Source organism: Hemiscyllium ocellatum, chromosome 46, assembly GCF_020745735.1.
Source record: "Hemiscyllium ocellatum isolate sHemOce1 chromosome 46, sHemOce1.pat.X.cur, whole genome shotgun sequence".
NCBI classification, from domain to species: domain Eukaryota; kingdom Metazoa; phylum Chordata; class Chondrichthyes; order Orectolobiformes; family Hemiscylliidae; genus Hemiscyllium; species Hemiscyllium ocellatum.
The window spans coordinates 2228714-2255407 of record NC_083446.1 but is presented as its reverse complement, the minus strand read 5'-3'; the positions used below and the strand labels follow the sequence as shown (position 1 = coordinate 2255407).

General features: G+C 37.1%; 7 non-coding genes across 7 annotated transcripts; all 7 read right to left on the bottom strand.

Annotated features, from left to right (window-relative positions):
- Positions 1-248: 248 nt before the first annotated feature.
- Positions 249-330, bottom strand: trnas-gcu (transfer RNA serine (anticodon GCU)). The gene has a single exon. It is a non-coding gene; the product is annotated as a tRNA-Ser (tRNA).
- A 4366-nt stretch (positions 331-4696) lies between these two features.
- trnas-gcu (transfer RNA serine (anticodon GCU)) lies at positions 4697-4778 on the bottom strand. The gene has a single exon. It is a non-coding gene; the product is annotated as a tRNA-Ser (tRNA).
- Positions 4779-9432: 4654 nt separating this feature from the next.
- On the bottom strand, positions 9433-9514 carry trnas-gcu (transfer RNA serine (anticodon GCU)). The gene has a single exon. It is a non-coding gene; the product is annotated as a tRNA-Ser (tRNA).
- A 1706-nt stretch (positions 9515-11220) lies between these two features.
- Positions 11221-11302, bottom strand: trnas-gcu (transfer RNA serine (anticodon GCU)). The gene has a single exon. It is a non-coding gene; the product is annotated as a tRNA-Ser (tRNA).
- A 4599-nt stretch (positions 11303-15901) lies between these two features.
- Positions 15902-15983, bottom strand: trnas-gcu (transfer RNA serine (anticodon GCU)). Its single transcript has one exon. It is a non-coding gene; the product is annotated as a tRNA-Ser (tRNA).
- Positions 15984-17690: 1707 nt separating this feature from the next.
- On the bottom strand, positions 17691-17772 carry trnas-gcu (transfer RNA serine (anticodon GCU)). Its single transcript has one exon. It is a non-coding gene; the product is annotated as a tRNA-Ser (tRNA).
- A 4657-nt stretch (positions 17773-22429) lies between these two features.
- trnas-gcu (transfer RNA serine (anticodon GCU)) lies at positions 22430-22511 on the bottom strand. The gene has a single exon. It is a non-coding gene; the product is annotated as a tRNA-Ser (tRNA).
- Between the last annotated feature and the right edge of the window lie 4183 nt (positions 22512-26694).

The window sequence follows — 26694 nt, the reverse complement described above, 5'->3', positions numbered from 1 at the left end:
AATTCTATGGGCAATTCAGCATGGCCAATTCATCTCACCTGCACACCTTTGGATTGTGGGAGGAAACCCACACAGACGCAGAGAAAATGTGCAAACTCCTAACAGATTGTCACCCAAGGCTGGGATCGAACCTGGGTCCGTGGCGCTGTGCTAGCCACTGAGCCACTCCTAAAAGGCGTGGATGTAAACCAGCTCCATCAACATGTGTGTCTGTGAGGGGGAACAGCACCAAGCACGTACGAAAGGGCCGACAAGGATGGGATTCGAACCCACGCGTGCAGAGCACAATGGATTAGCAATCCATCGCCTTAACCACTCGGCCACCTTGTCCAACCCAGCAGCAAAATCGGCATTAATATCCCTTCAATTATCACTCCCAGCGTTTACAACATGATCACATTCATAACCCCCTGAACTATCACACTCACTGTTATTAACATTATTATCATTGAAATTCCCCTCAATTATCACCCTCACTGTTATTAACATTATTATCATTAATATGATCCCCTCAATTATCACCCTCACCTTTATTAACATTATCATTAATATCCCCCTCAATTATCACCCTCACTGTCATTAAATTATCATTAATATAATCCCCTCAATTATAACCCTCACCATTGTTAACATTATTATCATTCACATAATCCCCTCAATTGTCACCCTCACCGTTATTAACATTATTATCATTAAAATCCCCCTCAATTAACACCCTCACTGTTATTAACATTATTATCATTAATGTAATCCCCTCAATTATCACCCTCTCCGTTATTAACATTACTATCATGAATATCCTCCTCAATTATCACCCTCACCGTTATTAACATTATTATCGTTAATATCTCCCTCAATTATCACCCTCACCGTTATTAACATTATTATCGTTATTATTCCCCTCAATTATCACCCTCACCGTTATTAACATTATTATCATTATTATCCCCCTCAATTATCACCCTCATTGTTATTAACATTATTGTTATTAATATCCCCCTCAATTATCACCCTCACCGTTGATAACATTATTATCGTTAATATCCCCCTCAACTATCACCCTCACCGTTATTAACATTATTATCATTAATATCCCCCTTAATTATCACTCTCACCGTTATTAACATTATTATCATTAATATACCCCTCAATTATCACCCTCACCATTATTAACATTATTATTATTAATATCCCCCTCAATTATCACCCTCACCGTTATTAACATGATTATCATTAATATCCCCCACAATTATCACCCTCACCGTTGGTAACATTATTATCGTTAATATCCCCCTCAACTATCACCCTCACTGTTATTAACATTATTATCATTAATATAATCCCCTCAATTATCACCCTCACCTTTATTAACATTATTATCATTAATATCCCCCTCAATTATCACCCTCACTGTCATTAAATTATCATTATTATAATCCCCTCAATTATAACCCTCATCGTTATTAACATTATTATCATTCATATAATCCCCTCAATTGTCACCCTCACCGTTATTAACATTATTATCATTAAAATTCCCCTCAATTATCACCCTCACTGTTATTAACATTATTATCATTAAAATCCCCCTCAATTATCACCCTCACCGTTCTTAACATTATTATCATTAATATACCTCTCAGTTATCACCCTCACCGTTATTAACATTATTATCATTTATAACCCCCTCAATTATCACTCTCACAGTTTATAACATGATTATCATTAGATTAGATTACTTACAGTGTGGAAACAGGCCCTTGGGCCCAACAAGTCCACACCGACCCGCCGAAGCGAAACCCACCCATACCCTCACATTTGCCCCTTACCTAACACTACGGGCAATTTAGCATGGCCAATTCACCTGGCCTGCACATCTTTGGATTGTGGGAGGAAACCGCAGCACCCGGAGGAAACCCACGCAGACACGGGGACAACGTGCAAACTCCACACAGTCAGTCGCCTGAGGTGGGAATTGAACCAGGGTCTCTGGCGCTGTGAGACAGCAGTGCTAACCACTGTGCCACCGTGCCGCCCAAATAACCCCCTGAATTATCTCCCTCACCGTTATTAACGTTATTATCATTAATATCCCCCTCAATTATCACCCTCACCGTAATTAACATTATCATTTATATAATCACCTCAATTATCACCCTCATGGTTATTAACATTATTATCATTAATATAATCCCCTCAATTATCACCCTCATGGTTATTAACATTATTCTCATTAATATCCCCCTCCTCAATTATCACCCTCACTGTTATTAACATTATTACCATCAATATCCCCCTCAATTATCACCCTCAACGTGATTAACATTATTATCATTAATACCCCCCTCAATTATCACCCTCACTGTTATTAACATTATCATCAATATCCCCCTCAATTATCACCCTCACCGTTATTAACATTATTATCAATAATACCGCCTCAATTATCACCCTCACCGTTATTAACAGGATTATCATTAATATCCCCCTCAATTATCACCCTCACTGTTGATAACATTATTATCATTAACACTCCCTTCAATTATCACCCTCACCGTTATTAACATTATTATCATTAATATCCCCCTAAATTATTACTCTCACTGTTATTAACATTATTATCATTAATACCCCCCTAAATTATCACTCTCACTGTTATTAACATTATTATCATTAATATCCCCCTGAATTATCACTCTTACTGGTTATAACATTATTACCAAATTTATACCCCGCTCAATGATCACCCTCACCGTTATTAACATTATTATCATTAAAATTCAGCTCAATTATCACCCTCATCGTTATTAACATTATTATTATTAATGTCCTCAATTATCACCCTCACCGTTATTAACATTATTTTCATTATTATCCCCCTCAATTATCACCCTCACCGTTATTAACATTATTATCGTTAATATCTCCCTCAATTATCACCCTCACCGTTATTAACAATATTTTCATTATTATCGCCCTCAATTATCACCCTCACCGTTATTAACATGATTATCATTAATATCCCGCTCAATCATCACCCTCACCATTATTAACATTATTATCATTAATATCCCCCTCAATTGTCACCCTCACCGTTATTAACATTACTATCATTAATATCCCCCTCAATTATCACCCTCACTGTTATTAACATTATTATCATTAATATAATCCCCTCAATTATCTCCCTCACCGTTATTAACATTGTTATCGTTAATATCTCCCTCAACTATCACACTCACCGTTATTAACATTATCGTTATTGATATCCCCCTCAATTATCATCCTCACCGTTATTAACATGATTATCATTAATAACACCCTCAATTATCACCCTCACTGTTCATATCATTATTATCATTAATAACCCCCCAATTATCACCCTCACTATTATTAATATTATCATCATTAACTCCCTCAATGATCCCCCTCAATTATCATTACATTAGATAAGATTCCGTATTATTTATTAACATTATTATCATTAATATCCCCCTGAATTATCACCCTCACTGTTATTAACATTACTATCATTAATATCCTCCTCAATTATCACCCTCGCCGTTATTAACATGATTATCATTATTATCACCCTCAATTATCACCCTCATCGTTATTAACATTATTGTTATTAATGTCTGCCTCAATTATCACCCTCACCGTTATTAACAGGATTATCATTAATATTATCATTAATACCCCCCTCAATCATCACTCTCACCGTTATTAACATTATTATCATTAATTTCCCCCTCAATTATCACCCTCACCGTTATTAACAGGATTATCATTAATATTATCATTAATATCCCCCTCAATTATCACCCTCACTGTTGATAACATTACTATCATTAATATCCTCCTCAATTATCACCCTCATCGTTATTAACATTATTATCGTTATTATTCCCCTCAATTATCACCCTCACCGTTATTAACATTATTATCGTTAAAATACCCCTCAATTATCACCCTCACCGTTATTAACATTATTATCGTTATTATTCCCCTCAATTATCACCCTCACCGTTATTAACATTATTATCGTTAATATCTCCCTAAATTATCACCCTCACCGTTATTAACATTATTATCATTAATAATTCCCTCAATTATCACCCTCACCGTTATTAACATTATTATCATTCATATAATCCCCTCAATTATCATCCTCACCGTTATTAACATTATTATCATTAATAACACCCTCAATTATCACCCTCACTGTTCATAACATTATTATCATTAATAACCCCCCAATTATCACCCTCACCATTATTAATATTATCATCATTAATTCCCTCAATGATCCCCTCAACGATCATTGCATTAGATAAGATTCAGTACAGTATCGAAACAAGCCATTCGGCCAAACAAGAACATACCAACCCTCTGAAGAGTAACCCACCCAGCCCCATTCCCCACATTTACTCCAGACTAATGCATCTAATTCTATGGGCAATTCAGCATGGCCAATTCATCTCACCTGCACACCTTTGGATTGTGGGAGGAAACCCACACAGACGCAGAGAAAACGCGCAAACGCCTGACAGATTGTCACCCAAGGCTGGGATCGAACCTGGGTCCGTGGCGCTGTGCTAGCCACTGAGCCACTCCTAAAAGGCGTGGATGTAAACCAGCTCCATCAACATGTGTGTCTGTAAGGGGGAACAGCACCAAGCACGTAAGAAAGGGACGACAAAGATGGGATTCGAACCCACGCATGCAGAGCACAATGGATTAGCAATCCATCGCCTTAACCACTCGGCCACCTTGTTCAACCCAGCAACCCCCCGGGCATTAATATCCCTTCAATTATCACTCCCAGCGTTTACAACATGATCACATTCATAACCCCCTGAACTATCACACTCACTGTTATTAACATTATTATCATTAATACACCCCTGAATTTTCACTCTCACTGGTTATGACATTATTACCAAATTTATACCCCGCTCAATTATCACCCTCACTGTTATTAACATTATTATCATTGAAATTCCCCTCAATTATCACCCTCACTGTTATTAACATTATTATCATTAATATGATCCCCTCAATTATCACCCTCACCTTTATTAACATTATCATTAATATCCCCCTCAATTATCACCCTCACTGTCATTAAATTATCATTAATATAATCCCCTCAATTATAACCCTCACCATTGTTAACATTATTATCATTCACATAATCCCCTCAATTGTCACCCTCACCGTTATTAACATTATTATCATTAAAATCCCCCTCAATTAACACCCTCACTGTTATTAACATTATTATCATTAATGTAATCCCCTCAATTATCACCCTCTCCGTTATTAACATTACTATCATTAATATCCTCCTCAATTATCACCCTCGCCGTTATTAAAATGATTATCATTATTATCCCCCTCAATTATCACCCTCACCGTTATTAACATTATTATCGTTAATATCTCCCTCAATTATCACCCTCACCGTTATTAACATTATTATCGTTATTATTCCCCTCAATTATCACCCTCACCGTTATTAACATTATTATCATTATTATCCCCCTCAATTATCACCCTCATTGTTATTAACATTATTGTTATTAATATCCCCCTCAATTATCACCCTCACCGTTGATAACATTATTATCGTTAATATCCCCCTCAACTATCACCCTCACCGTTATTAACATTATTATCATTAATATCCCCCTTAATTATCACTCTCACCGTTATTAACATTATTATCATTAATATACCCCTCAATTATCACCCTCACCATTATTAACATTATTATTATTAATATCCCCCTCAATTATCACCCTCACCGTTATTAACATTATTATCGTTAATATTCCTCTCTATTATCACTCTCACTGTTATTAACATTATTATCATTAATATACCCCTCAATTATCACCCTCACCGTTATTAACATGATTATCATTAATATCCCCCTCAATTATCACCCTCACCGTTGGTAACATTATTATCGTTAATATCCCCCTCAACTATCACCCTCACTGTTATTAACATTATTATCATTAATATAATCCCCTCAATTATCACCCTCACCTTTATTAACATTATTATCATTAATATCCCCCTCAATTATCACCCTCACTGTCATTAAATTATCATTATTATAATCCCCTCAATTATAACCCTCATCGTTATTAACATTATTATCATTCATATAATCCCCTCAATTGTCACCCTCACCGTTATTAACATTATTATCATTAAAATTCCCCTCAATTATCACCCTCACCGTTATTAACATTATTATCATTAAAATCCCCCTCAATTATCACCCTCACCGTTCTTAACATTATTATCATTAATATACCTCTCAGTTATCACCCTCACCGTTATTAACATTATTATCATTAAAATCCCCTCAATTAACACCCTCACTGTTATTAACATTATTATCATTAATATAATCCCCTCAATTATCACCCTCACCGTTGATAACATTATTATCGTTAATATCCCCCTCAACTATCACCCTCACCGTTATTAACATTATTATCATTAATATCCCCCTTAATTATCACTCTCACCGTTATTAACATTATTATCATTAATATACCCCTCAATTATCACCCTCACCATTATTAACATTATTATTATTAATATCCCCTCAATTATCACCCTCACCGTTATTAACATTATTATCGTTAATATTCCTCTCTATTATCACTCTCACTGTTATTAACATTATTATCATTAATATACCCCTCAATTATCACCCTCACCGTTATTAACATGATTATCATTAATATCCCCCTCAATTATCACCCTCACCGTTGGTAACATTATTATCGTTAATATCCCCCTCAACTATCACCCTCACTGTTATTAACATTATTATCATTAATATAATCCCCTCAATTATCACCCTCACCTTTATTAACATTATTATCATTAATATCCCCCTCAATTATCACCCTCACTGTCATTAAATTATCATTATTATAATCCCCTCAATTATAACCCTCATCGTTATTAACATTATTATCATTCATATAATCCCCTCAATTGTCACCCTCACCGTTATTAACATTACTATCATTAAAATTCCCCTCAATTATCACCCTCACTGTTATTAACATTATTATCATTAAAATCCCCCTCAATTATCACCCTCACCGTTCTTAACATTATTATCATTAATATACCTCTCAGTTATCACCCTCACCGTTATTAACATTATTATCATTTATAACCCCCTCAATTATCACTCTCACAGTTTATAACATGATTATCATTAGATTAGATTACTTACAGTGTGGAAACAGGCCCTTGGGCCCAACAAGTCCACACCGACCCGCCGAAGCGAAACCCACCCATACCCTCACATTTGCCCCTTACCTAACACTACGGGCAATTTAGCATGGCCAATTCACCTGGCCTGCACATCTTTGGACTGTGGGAGGAAACCGCAGCACCCGGAGGAAACCCACGCAGACACGGGGAGAACGTGCAAACTCCACACAGTCAGTCGCCTGAGGTGGGAATTGAACCAGGGTCTCTGGCGCTGTGAGACAGCAGTGCTAACCACTGTGCCACCGTGCCGCCCAAATAACCCCCTGAATTATCTCCCTCACCGTTATTAACGTTATTATCATTAATATCCCCCTCAATTATCACCCTCACCGTAATTAACATTATCATTTATATAATCACCTCAATTATCACCCTCATGGTTATTAACATTATTATCATTAATATAATCCCCTCAATTATCACCCTCATGGTTATTAACATTATTCTCATTAATATCCCCCTCCTCAATTATCACCCTCACTGTTATTAACATTATTACCATCAATATCCCCCTCAATTATCACCCTCAACGTGATTAACATTATTATCATTAATACCCCCTCAATTATCACCCTCACTGTTATTAACATTATCATCAATATCCCCCTCAATTATCACCCTCACCGTTATTAACATTATTATCAATAATACCGCCTCAATTATCACCCTCACCGTTATTAACAGGATTATCATTAATATCCCCCTCAATTATCACCCTCACTGTTGATAACATTATTATCATTAACACCCCCCTCAATTATCACCCTCACCGTTATTAACATTATTATCATTAATATCCCCCTAAATTATCACCCTCACTGTTATTAACATTATTATCATTAATATCCCCCTGAATTATCACTCTTACTGGTTATAACATTATTACCAAATTTATACCCCGCTCAATGATCACCCTCACCGTTATTAACATTATTATCATTAAAATTCCCCTCAATTATCACCCTCATCGTTATTAACATTATTATTATTAATGTCCTCAATTATCACCCTCACCGTTATTAACATTATTTTCATTAATATACCTCTCAGTTAGCACCCTCACCGTTATTAACATTATTATCATTAAAATCCCCCTCAATTAACACCCTCACTGTTATTAACATTATTATCATTAATATAATCCCCTCAATTATCACCCTCACCGTTATTAACATTACTATCATTAATATCCTCCTCAATTACCACCCTCGCCGTTATTAACATGGTTATCATTATTATCCCCCTCAATTATCACCCTCACCGTTATTAACATTATTATTGTTAATATCTCCCTCAATTATCACCCTGTCCGTTATTAACATGATTATCATTATTATCCCCCTCAATTATCACCCTCACCGTTATTAACATTATTATCGTTAAAATACCCCTCAATTATCACCCTCACCGTTATTAACATTATTATCGTTATTATTCCCCTCAATTATCACCCTCACCGTTATTAACATTATTATCGTTAATATCTCCCTAAATTATCACCCTCACCGTTATTAACATTATTATCATTAATAATTCCCTCAATTATCACCCTCACCGTTATTAACATTATTATCATTCATATAATCCCCTCAATTATCATCCTCACCGTTATTAACATGATTATCATTAATAACACCCTCAATTATCACCCTCACTGTTCATAACATTATTATCATTAATAACCCCCAATTATCACCCTCACCATTATTAATATTATCATCATTAACTCCCTCAATGATCCCCTCAACGATCATTGCATTAGATAAGATTCCGTACAGTATCGAAACAAGCCATTCGGCCCAACAAGAACATACCAACCCTCTGAAGAGTAACCCACCCAGCCCCATTCCCCACTCCCCACATTTACTCCTGACTAATGCATCTAATTCTATGGGCAATTCATCGCACCTGCACACCTTTGGATTGTGGGAGGAAACCTACACAGACGCAGAGAAAATGTGCAAACGCCTGACAGATTGTCACCCAAGGCTGGGATCGAACCTGGGTCCGTGGCGCTGTGCTAGCCACTGAGCCACTCCTAAAAGGCGTGGATGTAAACCAGCTCCATCAACATGCGTGTCTGTGAGGGGGAACAGCACCAAGCACGTAAGAAAGGGCCGACAAGGATGGGATTCGAACCCACGCGTGCAGAGCACAATGGATTAGCAATCCATCGCCTTAACCACTCGGCCACCTTGTTCAACCCAGCAGCACAGCCGGCATTGATATCCCTTCAATTATCACTCCCAGCGTTTACAACATGATCACATTCATAACCCCCTGAACTATCACACTCACTGTTATTAACATTATTATCATTAATACCCCCTCAATTATCACTCTTACTGGTTATGACATTATTACCAAATATATACCCCGCTCAATTATCACCCTCACTGTTATTAACATTATTATCATTAAAATTCCCCTCAACTATCACCCTCACTGTTATTAACATTATTATCATTAATATAATCCCCTCAATTATCACCCTCACCTTTATTAACATTATCATTAATATCCCCCTCAATTATCACCCTCACTGTCATTAAATTATCATTAATATAATCCCCTCAATTATAACCCTCACCATTGTTAACATTATTATCATTCACATAATCCCCTCAATTGTCACCCTCACCGTTATTAACATTATTATCATTAAAATTCCCCTCAATTATCACCCTCACTGTTATTAACATTATTATCATTAATATAATCCCCTCAATTATCACCCTCACCTTTATTAACATTATTATCATTAATATCCCCCTCAATTATCACCCTCACTGTCATTAAATTATCATTAATATAATCCCCTCAATTATAACCCTCACCGTTATTAACATTATTATCATTAATATAATCCCCTCAATTATAACCCTCACCGTTATTAACATTATTATCATTCATATAATCCCCTCAATTGTCACCCTCACTGTTATTAACATTATTATCATTAAAATCCCCCTCAATTATCACCCTCACCGTTCTTAACATTATTATCATTAATATACCTCTCAGTTAGCACCCTCACCGTTATTAACATTATTATCATTAAAATCCCCCTCAATTAACACCCTCACTGTTATTAACATTCTTATCATTAATATAATCCCCTCAATTATCACCCTCACCGTTATTAACATGATTATCGTTAAAATACCCCTCAATTATCACCCTCACCGTTATTAACATTATTATCGTTAAAATACCCCTCAATTATCACCCTCACCGTTATTAACATTATTATCGTTATTATTCCCCTCAATTATCACCCTCACCGTTATTAACATTATTATCGTTAATATCTCCCTCAATTATCACCCTCACCGTTATTAACATTATTATCATTAATAATTCCCTCAATTATCACCCTCACCGTTATTAACATTATTATCATTCATATAATCCCCTCAATTATCATCCTCACCGTTATTAATATGATTATCATTAATAACACCCTCAATTATCACCCTCACCATTATTAATATTATCATCATTAACTCCCTCAATGATCCCCCTCAATGATCATTACATTAGATAAGATTCCGTACAGTATCGAAACAAGCCATTCGGCCCAACAAGAACGCACCAACCCTCTGAAGAGTAACCCACCCAGCCCCATTCCCGACATTTACTCCTGACTAATGCATCTAATTCTATGGGCAATTCAGCATGGCCAATTCATCTCACCTGCACACCTTTGGATTGTGGGAGGAAACCCACACAGACGCAGAGAAAATGTGCAAACGCCTGACAGATTGTCACCCAACGCTGGGATCGAACCTGGGTCCGTGGCGCTGTGCTAGCCACTGAGCCACTCCTAAAAGGCGAGGATGTAAACCAGCTCCATCAACATGTGTGTCTGTGAGGGGGAACAGCACCAAGCACGTAAGAAAGGGCTGATAAGGATGGGATTCGAACCCACGCGTGCAGAGCACAACGGATTAGCAATGCATCGCCTTAACCACTCGGCCACCTTGTCCAACCCAGCAGCACAGCCGGCATTAATATCCCTTCAATTATCACTCCCAGCGTTTACAACATGATCACATTCATAACCCCCTGAACTATCACACTCACTGTTATTAACATTATTATCATTAATACACCCCTGAATGTTCACTCTCACTGGTTATAACATTATTACCAAATTTATACCCCGCTCAATTATCACCCTCACTGTTATTAACATTATTATCATTGAAATTCCCCTCAATTATCACCCTCACTGTTATTAACATTATTATCATTAATATGATCCCCTCAATTATCACCCTCACCGTTATTAACATTATCATTAATATCCCCCTCAATTATCACCCTCACTGTCATTAAATTATCATTAATATAATCCCCTCAATTATAACCCTCACCATTGTTAACATTATTATCATTCACATAATCCCCTCAATTGTCACCCTCACCGTTATTAACATTATTATCATTAAAATCCCCCTCAATTAACACCCTCACTGTTATTAACATTATTATCATTAATATAATCCCCTCAATTATCACCCTCTCCGTTATTAACATTACTATCATTAATATCCTCCTCAATTATCACCCTCGCCGTTATTAAAATGATTATCATTATTATCCCCCTCAATTATCACCCTCACCGTTATTAACATTATTATCGTTAATATCTCCCTCAATTATCACCCTCACCGTTATTAACATTATTATCGTTATTATTCCCCTCAATTATCACCCTCACCGTTATTAACATTATTATCATTATTATCCCCCTCAATTATCACCCTCATTGTTATTAACATTATTGTTATTAATATCCCCCTCAATTATCACCCTCACCGTTGATAACATTATTATCGTTAATATCCCCCTCAACTATCACCCTCACCGTTATTAACATTATTATCATTAATATCCCCCTTAATAATCACTCTCACCGTTATTAACATTATTATCATTAATATACCCCTCAATTATCACTCTCACCATTATTAACATTATTATTATTAATATCCCCCTCAATTATCACCCTCACCGTTATTAACATTATTATCGTTAATATTCCTCTCTATTATCACTCTCACTGTTATTAACATTATTATCATTAATATACCCCTCAATTATCACCCTCACCGTTATTAACATGATTATCATTAATATCCCCCTCAATTATCACCCTCACCGTTGGTAACATTATTATCGTTAATATCCCCCTCAACTATCACCCTCACTGTTATTAACATTATTATCATTAATATAATCCCCTCAATTATCACCCTCACCTTTATTAACATTATTATCATTAATATCCCCCTCAATTATCACCCTCACTGTCATTAAATTATCATTATTATAATCCCCTCAATTATAACCCTCATCGTTATTAACATTATTATCATTCATATAATCCCCTCAATTGTCACCCTCACCGTTATTAACATTATTATCATTAAAATTCCCCTCAATTATCACCCTCACCGTTATTAACATTATTATCATTAAAATCCCCCTCAATTATCACCCTCACCGTTCTTAACATTATTATCATTAATATACCTCTCAGTTATCACCCTCACCGTTATTAACATTATTATCATTAAAATCCCCCTCAATTAACACCCTCACTGTTATTAACATTATTATCATTAATATAATCCCCTCAATTATCACCCTCACCGTTGATAACATTATTATCGTTAATATCCCCCTCAACTATCACCCTCACCGTTATTAACATTATTATCATTAATATCCCCCTTAATTATCACTCTCACCGTTATTAACATTATTATCATTAATATACCCCTCAATTATCACCCTCACCATTATTAACATTATTATTATTAATATCCCCCTCAATTATCACCCTCACCGTTATTAACATTATTATCGTTAATATTCCTCTCTATTATCACTCTCACTGTTATTAACATTATTATCATTAATATACCCCTCAATTATCACCCTCACCGTTATTAACATGATTATCATTAATATCCCCCTCAATTATCACCCTCACTGTTATTAACATTATTATCATTAATATAATCCCCTCAATTATCACCCTCACCTTTATTAACATTATTATCATTAATATCCCCCTCAATTATCACCCTCACTGTCATTAAATTATCATTATTATAATCCCCTCAATTATAACCCTCATCGTTATTAACATTATTATCATTCATATAATCCCCTCAATTGTCACCCTCACCGTTATTAACATTATTATCATTAAAATTCCCCTCAATTATCACCCTCACTGTTATTAACATTATTATCATTAAAATCCCCCTCAATTATCACCCTCACCGTTCTTAACATTATTATCATTAATATACCTCTCAGTTATCACCCTCACCGTTATTAACATTATTATCATTTATAACCCCCTCAATTATCACTCTCACAGTTTATAACATGATTATCATTAGATTAGATTACTTACAGTGTGGAAACAGGCCCTTGGGCCCAACAAGTCCACACCGACCCGCCGAAGCGAAACCCACCCATACCCTCACATTTGCCCCTTACCTAACACTACGGGCAATTTAGCATGGCCAATTCACCTGGCCTGCACATCTTTGGACTGTGGGAGGAAACCGCAGCACCCGGAGGAAACCCACGCAGACACGGGGAGAACGTGCAAACTCCACACAGTCAGTCGCCTGAGGTGGGAATTGAACCAGGGTCTCTGGCGCTGTGAGACAGCAGTGCTAACCACTGTGCCACCGTGCCGCCCAAATAACCCCCTGAATTATCTCCCTCACCGTTATTAACGTTATTATCATTAATATCCCCCTCAATTATCACCCTCACCGTAATTAACATTATCATTTATATAATCACCTCAATTATCACCCTCATGGTTATTAACATTATTATCATTAATATAATCCCCTCAATTATCACCCTCATGGTTATTAACATTATTCTCATTAATATCCCCCTCCTCAATTATCACCCTCACTGTTATTAACATTATTACCATCAATATCCCCCTCAATTATCACCCTCAACGTGATTAACATTATTATCATTAATACCCCCTCAATTATCACCCTCACTGTTATTAACATTATCATCAATATCCCCCTCAATTATCACCCTCACCGTTATTAACATTATTATCAATAATACCGCCTCAATTATCACCCTCACCGTTATTAACAGGATTATCATTAATATCCCCCTCAATTATCACCCTCACTGTTGATAACATTATTATCATTAACACCCCCCTCAATTATCACCCTCACCGTTATTAACATTATTATCATTAATATCCCCCTAAATTATTACTCTCACTGTTATTAACATTATTATCATTAATATCCCCCTGAATTATCACTCTTACTGGTTATAACATTATTACCAAATTTATACCCCGCTCAATGATCACCCTCACCGTTATTAACATTATTATCATTAAAATTCCCCTCAATTATCACCCTCATCGTTATTAACATTATTATTATTAATGTCCTCAATTATCACCCTCACCGTTATTAACATTATTTTCATTAATATACCTCTCAGTTAGCACCCTCACCGTTATTAACATTATTATCATTAAAATCCCCCTCAATTAACACCCTCACTGTTATTAACATTATTATCATTAATATAATCCCCTCAATTATCACCCTCACCGTTATTAACATTACTATCATTAATATCCTCCTCAATTACCACCCTCGCCGTTATTAACATGGTTATCATTATTATCCCCCTCAATTATCACCCTCACCGTTATTAACATTATTATTGTTAATATCTCCCTCAATTATCACCCTGTCCGTTATTAACATGATTATCATTATTATCCCCCTCAATTATCACCCTCACCGTTATTAACATTATTATCGTTAAAATACCCCTCAATTATCACCCTCACCGTTATTAACATTATTATCGTTATTATTCCCCTCAATTATCACCCTCACCGTTATTAACATTATTATCGTTAATATCTCCCTAAATTATCACCCTCACCGTTATTAACATTATTATCATTAATAATTCCCTCAATTATCACCCTCACCGTTATTAACATTATTATCATTCATATAATCCCCTCAATTATCATCCTCACCGTTATTAACATGATTATCATTAATAACACCCTCAATTATCACCCTCACTGTTCATAACATTATTATCATTAATAACCCCCAATTATCACCCTCACCATTATTAATATTATCATCATTAACTCCCTCAATGATCCCCTCAACGATCATTGCATTAGATAAGATTCCGTACAGTATCGAAACAAGCCATTCGGCCCAACAAGAACATACCAACCCTCTGAAGAGTAACCCACCCAGCCCATTCCCCACATTTACTCCTGACTAATGCATCTAATTCTATGGGCAATTCATCGCACCTGCACACCTTTGGATTGTGGGAGGAAACCTACACAGACGCAGAGAAAATGTGCAAACGCCTGACAGATTGTCACCCAAGGCTGGGATCGAACCTGGGTCCGTGGCGCTGTGCTAGCCACTGAGCCACTCCTAAAAGGCGTGGATGTAAACCAGCTCCATCAACATGCGTGTCTGTGAGGGGGAACAGCACCAAGCACGTAAGAAAGGGCCGACAAGGATGGGATTCGAACCCACGCGTGCAGAGCACAATGGATTAGCAATCCATCGCCTTAACCACTCGGCCACCTTGTTCAACCCAGCAGCACAGCCGGCATTGATATCCCTTCAATTATCACTCCCAGCGTTTACAACATGATCACATTCATAACCCCCTGAACTATCACACTCACTGTTATTAACATTATTATCATTAATACCCCCCTGAATTATCACTCTTACTGGTTATGACATTATTACCAAATATATACCCCGCTCAATTATCACCCTCACTGTTATTAACATTATTATCATTAAAATTCCCCTCAACTATCACCCTCACTGTTATTAACATTATTATCATTAATATAATCCCCTCAATTATCACCCTCACCTTTATTAACATTATCATTAATATCCCCCTCAATTATCACCCTCACTGTCATTAAATTATCATTAATATAATCCCCTCAATTATAACCCTCACCATTGTTAACATTATTATCATTCACATAATCCCCTCAATTGTCACCCTCACCGTTATTAACATTATTATCATTAAAATTCCCCTCAATTATCACCCTCACTGTTATTAACATTATTATCATTAATATAATCCCCTCAATTATCACCCTCACCTTTATTAACATTATTATCATTAATATCCCCCTCAATTATCACCCTCACTGTCATTAAATTATCATTAATATAATCCCCTCAATTATAACCCTCACCGTTATTAACATTATTATCATTAATATAATCCCCTCAATTATAACCCTCACCGTTATTAACATTATTATCATTCATATAATCCCCTCAATTGTCACCCTCACTGTTATTAACATTATTATCATTAAAATCCCCCTCAATTATCACCCTCACCGTTCTTAACATTATTATCATTAATATACCTCTCAGTTAGCACCCTCACCGTTATTAACATTATTATCATTAAAATCCCCCTCAATTAACACCCTCACTGTTATTAACATTCTTATCATTAATATAATCCCCTCAATTATCACCCTCACCGTTATTAACATGATTATCGTTAAAATACCCCTCAATTATCACCCTCACCGTTATTAACATTATTATCGTTAAAATACCCCTCAATTATCACCCTCACCGTTATTAACATTATTATCGTTATTATTCCCCTCAATTATCACCCTCACCGTTATTAACATTATTATCGTTAATATCTCCCTCAATTATCACCCTCACCGTTATTAACATTATTATCATTAATAATTCCCTCAATTATCACCCTCACCGTTATTAACATTATTATCATTCATATAATCCCCTCAATTATCATCCTCACCGTTATTAATATGATTATCATTAATAACACCCTCAATTATCACCCTCACCATTATTAATATTATCATCATTAACTCCCTCAATGATCCCCCTCAATGATCATTACATTAGATAAGATTCCGTACAGTATCGAAACAAGCCATTCGGCCCAACAAGAACGCACCAACCCTCTGAAGAGTAACCCACCCAGCCCCATTCCCGACATTTACTCCTGACTAATGCATCTAATTCTATGGGCAATTCAGCATGGCCAATTCATCTCACCTGCACACCTTTGGATTGTGGGAGGAAACCCACACAGACGCAGAGAAAATGTGCAAACGCCTGACAGATTGTCACCCAACGCTGGGATCGAACCTGGGTCCGTGGCGCTGTGCTAGCCACTGAGCCACTCCTAAAAGGCGAGGATGTAAACCAGCTCCATCAACATGTGTGTCTGTGAGGGGGAACAGCACCAAGCACGTAAGAAAGGGCTGATAAGGATGGGATTCGAACCCACGCGTGCAGAGCACAACGGATTAGCAATGCATCGCCTTAACCACTCGGCCACCTTGTCCAACCCAGCAGCACAGCCGGCATTAATATCCCTTCAATTATCACTCCCAGCGTTTACAACATGATCACATTCATAACCCCCTGAACTATCACACTCACTGTTATTAACATTATTATCATTAATACACCCCTGAATGTTCACTCTCACTGGTTATAACATTATTACCAAATTTATACCCCGCTCAATTATCACCCTCACTGTTATTAACATTATTATCATTGAAATTCCCCTCAATTATCACCCTCACTGTTATTAACATTATTATCATTAATATGATCCCCTCAATTATCACCCTCACCTTTATTAACATTATCATTAATATCCCCCTCAATTATCACCCTCACTGTCATTAAATTATCATTAATATAATCCCCTCAATTATAACCCTCACCATTGTTAACATTATTATCATTCACATAATCCCCTCAATTGTCACCCTCACCGTTATTAACATTATTATCATTAATATCCCCCTCAATTAACACCCTCACTGTTATTAACATTATTATCATTAATATAATCCCCTCAATTATCACCCTCTCCGTTATTAACATTACTATCATTAATATCCTCCTCAATTATCACCCTCGCCGTTATTAAAATGATTATCATTATTATCCCCCTCAATTATCACCCTCACCGTTATTAACATTATTATCGTTAATATCTCCCTCAATTATCACCCTCACCGTTATTAACATTATTATCGTTATTATTCCCCTCAATTATCACCCTCACCGTTATTAACATTATTATCATTATTATCCCCCTCAATTATCACCCTCATTGTTATTAACATTATTGTTATTAATATCCCCCTCAATTATCACCCTCACCGTTGATAACATTATTATCGTTAATATCCCCCTCAACTATCACCCTCACCGTTATTAACATTATTATCATTAATATCCCCCTTAATAATCACTCTCACCGTTATTAACATTATTATCATTAATATACCCCTCAATTATCACCCTCACCATTATTAACATTATTATTATTAATATCCCCCTCAATTATCACCCTCACCGTTATTAACATTATTATCGTTAATATTCCTCTCTATTATCACTCTCACTGTTATTAACATTATTATCATTAATATACCCCTCAATTATCACCCTCACCGTTATTAACATGATTATCATTAATATCCCCCTCAATTATCACCCTCACCGTTGGTAACATTATTATCGTTAATATCCCCCTCAACTATCACCCTCACTGTTATTAACATTATTATCATTAATATAATCCCCTCAATTATCACCCTCACCTTTATTAACATTATTATCATTAATATCCCCCTCAATTATCACCCTCACTGTCATTAAATTATCATTATTATAATCCCCTCAATTATAACCCTCATCGTTATTAACATTATTATCATTCATATAATCCCCTCAATTGTCACCCTCACCGTTATTAACATTATTATCATTAAAATTCCCCTCAATTATCACCCTCACCGTTATTAACATTATTATCATTAAAATCCCCCTCAATTATCACCCTCACCGTTCTTAACATTATTATCATTAATATACCTCTCAGTTATCACCCTCACCGTTATTAACATTATTATCATTAAAATCCCCCTCAATTAACACCCTCACTGTTATTAACATTATTATCATTAATATAATCCCCTCAATTATCACCCTCACCGTTGATAACATTATTATCGTTAATATCCCCCTCAACTATCACCCTCACCGTTATTAACATTATTATCATTAATATCCCCCTTAATTATCACTCTCACCGTTATTAACATTATTATCATTAATATACCCCTCAATTATCACCCTCACCATTATTAACATTATTATTATTAATATCCCCCTCAATTATCACCCTCACCGTTATTAACATTATTATCGTTAATATTCCTCTCTATTATCACTCTCACTGTTATTAACATTATTATCATTAATATACCCCTCAATTATCACCCTCACCGTTATTAACATGATTATCATTAATATCCCCCTCAATTATCACCCTCACCGTTGGTAACATTATTATCGTTAATATCCCCCTCAACTATCACCCTCACTGTTATTAACATTATTATCATTAATATAATCCCCTCAATTATCACCCTCACCTTTATTAACATTATTATCATTAATATCCCCCTCAATTATCACCCTCACTGTCATTAAATTATCATTATTATAATCCCCTCAATTATAACCCTCATCGTTATTAACATTATTATCATTCATATAATCCCCTCAATTGTCACCCTCACCGTTATTAACATTACTATCATTAAAATTCCCCTCAATTATCACCCTCACTGTTATTAACATTATTATCATTAAAATCCCCCTCAATTATCACCCTCACCGTTCTTAACATTATTATCATTAATATACCTCTCAGTTATCACCCTCACCGTTATTAACATTATTATCATTTATAACCCCCTCAATTATCACTCTCACAGTTTATAACATGATTATCATTAGATTAGATTACTTACAGTGTGGAAACAGGCCCTTGGGCCCAACAAGTCCACACCGACCCGCCGAAGCGAAACCCACCCATACCCTCACATTTGCCCCTTACCTAACACTACGGGCAATTTAGCATGGCCAATTCACCTGGCCTGCACATCTTTGGACTGTGGGAGGAAACCGCAGCACCCGGAGGAAACCCACGCAGACACGGGGAGAACGTGCAAACTCCACACAGTCAGTCGCCTGAGGTGGGAATTGAACCAGGGTCTCTGGCGCTGTGAGACAGCAGTGCTAACCACTGTGCCACCGTGCCGCCCAAATAACCCCCTGAATTATCTCCCTCACCGTTATTAACGTTATTATCATTAATATCCCCCTCAATTATCACCCTCACCGTAATTAACATTATCATTTATATAATCACCTCAATTATCACCCTCATGGTTATTAACATTATTATCATTAATATAATCCCCTCAATTATCACCCTCATGGTTATTAACATTATTCTCATTAATATCCCCCTCCTCAATTATCACCCTCACTGTTATTAACATTATTACCATCAATATCCCCCTCAATTATCACCCTCAACGTGATTAACATTATTATCATTAATACCCCCCTCAATTATCACCCTCACTGTTATTAACATTATCATCAATATCCCCCTCAATTATCACCCTCACCGTTATTAACATTATTATCAATAATACCGCCTCAATTATCACCCTCACCGTTATTAACAGGATTATCATTAATATCCCCCTCAATTATCACCCTCACTGTTGATAACATTATTATCATTAACACCCCCCTCAATTATCACCCTCACCGTTATTAACATTATTATCATTAATATCCCCCTAAATTATTACTCTCACTGTTATTAACATTATTATCATTAATATCCCCCTGAATTATCACTCTTACTGGTTATAACATTATTACCAAATTTATACCCCGCTCAATGATCACCCTCACCGTTATTAACATTATTATCATTAAAATTCCCCTCAATTATCACCCTCATCGTTATTAACATTATTATTATTAATGTCCTCAATTATCACCCTCACCGTTATTAACATTATTTTCATTAATATACCTCTCAGTTAGCACCCTCACCGTTATTAACATTATTATCATTAATATCCCCCTCAATTAACACCCTCACTGTTATTAACATTATTATCATTAATATAATCCCCTCAATTATCACCCTCACCGTTATTAACATTACTATCATTAATATCCTCCTCAATTACCACCCTCGCCGTTATTAACATGGTTATCATTATTATCCCCCTCAATTATCACCCTCACCGTTATTAACATTATTATTGTTAATATCTCCCTCAATTATCACCCTGTCCGTTATTAACATGATTATCATTATTATCCCCCTCAATTATCACCCTCACCGTTATTAACATTATTATCGTTAAAATACCCCTCAATTATCACCCTCACCGTTATTAACATTATTATCGTTATTATTCCCCTCAATTATCACCCTCACCGTTATTAACATTATTATCGTTAATATCTCCCTAAATTATCACCCTCACCGTTATTAACATTATTATCATTAATAATTCCCTCAATTATCACCCTCACCGTTATTAACATTATTATCATTCATATAATCCCCTCAATTATCATCCTCACCGTTATTAACATGATTATCATTAATAACACCCTCAATTATCACCCTCACTGTTCATAACATTATTATCATTAATAACCCCCAATTATCACCCTCACCATTATTAATATTATCATCATTAACTCCCTCAATGATCCCCTCAACGATCATTGCATTAGATAAGATTCCGTACAGTATCGAAACAAGCCATTCGGCCCAACAAGAACATACCAACCCTCTGAAGAGTAACCCACCCAGCCCCATTCCCCACTCCCCACATTTACTCCTGACTAATGCATCTAATTCTATGGGCAATTCATCGCACCTGCACACCTTTGGATTGTGGGAGGAAACCTACACAGACGCAGAGAAAATGTGCAAACGCCTGACAGATTGTCACCCAAGGCTGGGATCGAACCTGGGTCCGTGGCGCTGTGCTAGCCACTGAGCCACTCCTAAAAGGCGTGGATGTAAACCAGCTCCATCAACATGTGTGTCTGTGAGGGGGAACAGCACCAAGCACGTAAGAAAGGGCCGACAAGGATGGGATTCGAACCCACGCGTGCAGAGCACAATGGATTAGCAATCCATCGCCTTAACCACTCGGCCACCTTGTTCAACCCAGCAGCACAGCCGGCATTGATATCCCTTCAATTATCACTCCCAGCGTTTACAACATGATCACATTCATAACCCCCTGAACTATCACACTCACTGTTATTAACATTATTATCATTAATACCCCCCTGAATTATCACTCTTACTGGTTATGACATTATTACCAAATATATACCCCGCTCAATTATCACCCTCACTGTTATTAACATTATTATCATTAAAATTCCCCTCAACTATCACCCTCACTGTTATTAACATTATTATCATTAAAATTCCCCTCAACTATCACCCTCATTGTTATTAACATTATTGTTATTAATATCCCCCTCAATTATCACCCTCACCGTTGATAACATTATTATCGTTAATATCCCCCTCAACTATCACCCTCACCGTTATTAACATTATTATCATTAATATCCCCCTTAATTATCACTCTCACTGTTATTAACATTATTATCATTAATATACCCCTCAATTATCACCCTCACCATTATTAACATTATTATTATTAATATCCCCCTCAATTATCACTCTCACTGTTATTAACATTATTATCATTAATATACCCCTCAATTATCACCCTCACCGTTATTAACATGATTATCATTAATATCCCCCTCAATTATCACCCTCACCGTTGGTAACATTATTATCGTTAATATCCCCCTCAACTATCACCCTCACTGTTATTAACATTATTATCATTAATATAATCCCCTCAATTATCACCCTCACCTTTATTAACATTATTATCATTAATATCCCCCTCAATTATCACCCTCACTGTCATTAAATTATCATTATTATAATCCCCTCAATTATAACCCTCATCGTTATTAACATTATTATCATTCATATAATCCCCTCAATTGTCACCCTCACCGTTATTAACATTATTATCATTAAAATTCCCCTCAATTATCACCCTCACTGTTATTAACATTATTATCATTAATATAATCCCCTCAATTATCACCCTCACCTTTATTAACATTATTATCATTAATATCCCCCTCAATTATCACCCTCACTGTCATTAAATTATCATTATTATAATCCCCTCAATTATAACCCTCATCGTTATTAACATTATTATCATTCATATAATCCCCTCAATTGTCACCCTCACCGTTATTAACATTATTATCATTAAAATTCCCCTCAATTATCACCCTCACTGTTATTAACATTATTATCATTAAAATCCCCCTCAATTATCACCCTCACCGTTCTTAACATTATTATCATTAATATACCTCTCAGTTATCACCCTCACCGTTATTAACATTATTATCATTAATATCCCCCTCAATTGTCACCCTCACCGTTATTAACATTATTATCATTAAAATTCCCCTCAATTATCACCCTCACTGTTATTAACATTATTATCATTAATATAATCCCCTCAATTATCACCCTCACCTTTATTAACATTATTATCATTAATATCCTCCTCAATTATGTTGGGATGGACCCGTAGAGTCTCGTCTCCATGTGTTCTTTGGAAGGAGAGATCACACCGGCTAGAGTTTGGAGCAAAAACATCGTTTATTACAGAATCAAGACTGGCAAACTATACAACGAATTCAAAGGCATGCAATTCGTTGGAGAAGGCGTTCTCTCTTTCTCTTCGGATCTGGTGCAGTTATACTTCGCGCTTCCTCGAGTTCCCGGTCAGGTTCCCCTCGTTCGGTTCTCTCATTGGTCAGTTCACCTGTCTGTGAAGGGATTAGTGTCTCTATTGGCTGCCCCGAGATACCTGTCCAGCTCCTGCTGTGCTGAACAATGGGCAGACATCCTGGGTTCAGCAGTTTCCGATCTTGTAAATTAAAAGTTTATTGTTTGGAAGGGTTTCCTCATTGCTATGCGCCTGGCTGTCTGGGCGCTCACAATAGTTCTCCATAGTTGAATATACAGGTATTATCATTTAACACAGGACCCGAATGAGTTTGACGTCAGTGGAGGCATTAGCAAGTACTTTATCAATCAAGTGTAGTATCGGTGCGATTTACACTATCCGATAGTTACCGGTTTCCTTTATTAACAATGAGATTGTAACAGGATGATCTGAAACTGACGGACATGTTCTAATCCCCCAGGAATGTGGCCCCAGGCAGACAGTCCTGCAGTGGCTGGGTTTACTTTACATGGCTGTGTTTTAGCTGGTATCTGACAGTGTCTGCTTTAATAATGGTGCTCCCCTCCCTAGCCCCAATGTAGGTACCCCGATAGCAGATTCTCCCCAACATTCCCTCCCTTGGCCTCGAAAGAGGCCACACCCCCTTATCCCGTAAGGAACGCAACCCCACGAGGCGACCGGTGTCCGGTGTTGTATCGACCAGACTCACCGGTTCTGGGGAGACAGTCATATGGGGATGAAGGGTGCCCTGAAAAACGCGCCGCTACACAATTAAGCAATAGATGGTCACAGCTGCATGCTAAGCTAAACTAATAGTTGAAGTAATTGAGGCAGTGTCTGCAGAAATAACGAAAAGCACAGGATTAGACAAGCATTGCAATAAGTCATTCAGAGCTGGCGAAATGTACGCGAGTGCGTTAGAATGAGTAAGCCATTTAGTAAACGCAAGTCTGTAGTCCAAAGAGCCGGCAAATGTAAATAGGCGTTGTAAGTTTGGAAAGGGAGTAGGAACAGCCTGGTACCAGCAGTTAGGTACCCGCTAGAGATGTGAAACCCAGTGTGAAACTGTACTGTGCCCCGGTGGTCCCGTAGATCAGTATGCTCCAGAGAGCAGCCGTGCTGTCCAACCGTCCGAAACGGATGCAAGCAGGCAGAAATCTCATCAAATGGAGACGAACGGAGGCCACCCGTTCCGATGTCAATGTGCGACTGTGCCTGTCTTAGGTTGTCCCTCGCTCGAGGGATCTTACCCGTCATTGGCTAACCAGTCGTGCTGCATTGAGTAATAGATGGCGACATCCATTTCACCGCCACAAGGACAGACGTGGGCAGCTCAGTAGCATGGTCAGTGGCCTCCGAGAGTGGCTGAGGCCAGTCAGGAATTTTGGACAGTCCGCAAGGGCCGCTTGCGAGAACAGCAGTGTTCCAATTGCCAGGGCGCACAGTACATCTCCCCCACCCGCTGTTATGGAAGGATCAATTCACATATCCCCAATTTAGACGGGCAAAATAAATGAGTAGGGGCTCTTTGGACAACCAGGCTTCATTCATGTGGATGAAGATGAAAAGTTAGTCATGGGTACAACAGGATCAGATGAATTCGGAAGAAAACCATTGAGAGAGCTGACATGCACCGGAGGGATAGCATGTACTACGCCCGAATCACGAGCCCACGCAAAGGCGGTAGTAGACCAGTGGAGAGACTAACTGGCAGGTCCCCCATCACCCGCCCTTAATGCAACCGGCCGCAAGCAAAAAAAAACCCGGTATCATGGCTCACGAGCGGAAGTCACATTACAGCATGTATTGGATATGTCCCTGTCCGTTTGTAGGAGGTCACACACAGGCTGTCGTGTTGTCGGAGTTGGTGGCAGCGGCGTCTCCTGGTGGAGCTCAACGTATGGGGGTCCGGTTGAAAAGTAATGATACCTTATCACCTTTAAACCAGTGAGATGGGGCTGTGGGAATGCAGTAAAAAGGAGTCCCCGCATCACCAGGGTGATATATGGCGGGGTCAGTCAGGAACTATGTGACTACTATGGGAAATAAAGTGTTGTGTTGTATAGGGTGTTTGGGGTGGCATGTCTGGGAGACCGGAATGGACGGGAGGCAGTCCCCATATTCTCCAGTCAGTACTCCTGAACAAAAGGTCTGTGCTCATGTGGACAGTCAAATGCAACCAGGAAGAGTGCACTCAACCATCTGTGTAAGAGGAATGGGGGCAGATATAAAAAGACAATGGTGAAAATAATGAAGGTAGTCTGAAAGCCTTAACCTTTCTTATGAGTTGCGGACCTATACGTGGCAGTATTTCAATGAAAAATATCCACAAAAAGGAGTCACATCAAAATAGAGAGAACTCTGTGTGAGGTAGAAGGAGTGGTTTCATGTAAGGGAAGGGGTACAACTTTACACAAAGGAAGTCAGAGGGATTCGTGATCTCAGATCAGAGAAAAAGGCTCCCCAGCACGGGCTGCCACAAAAAGGCAGTCGAGGCAGGGGTAGCCAGATTATACTATAGGTGTTTTAATGTTCGT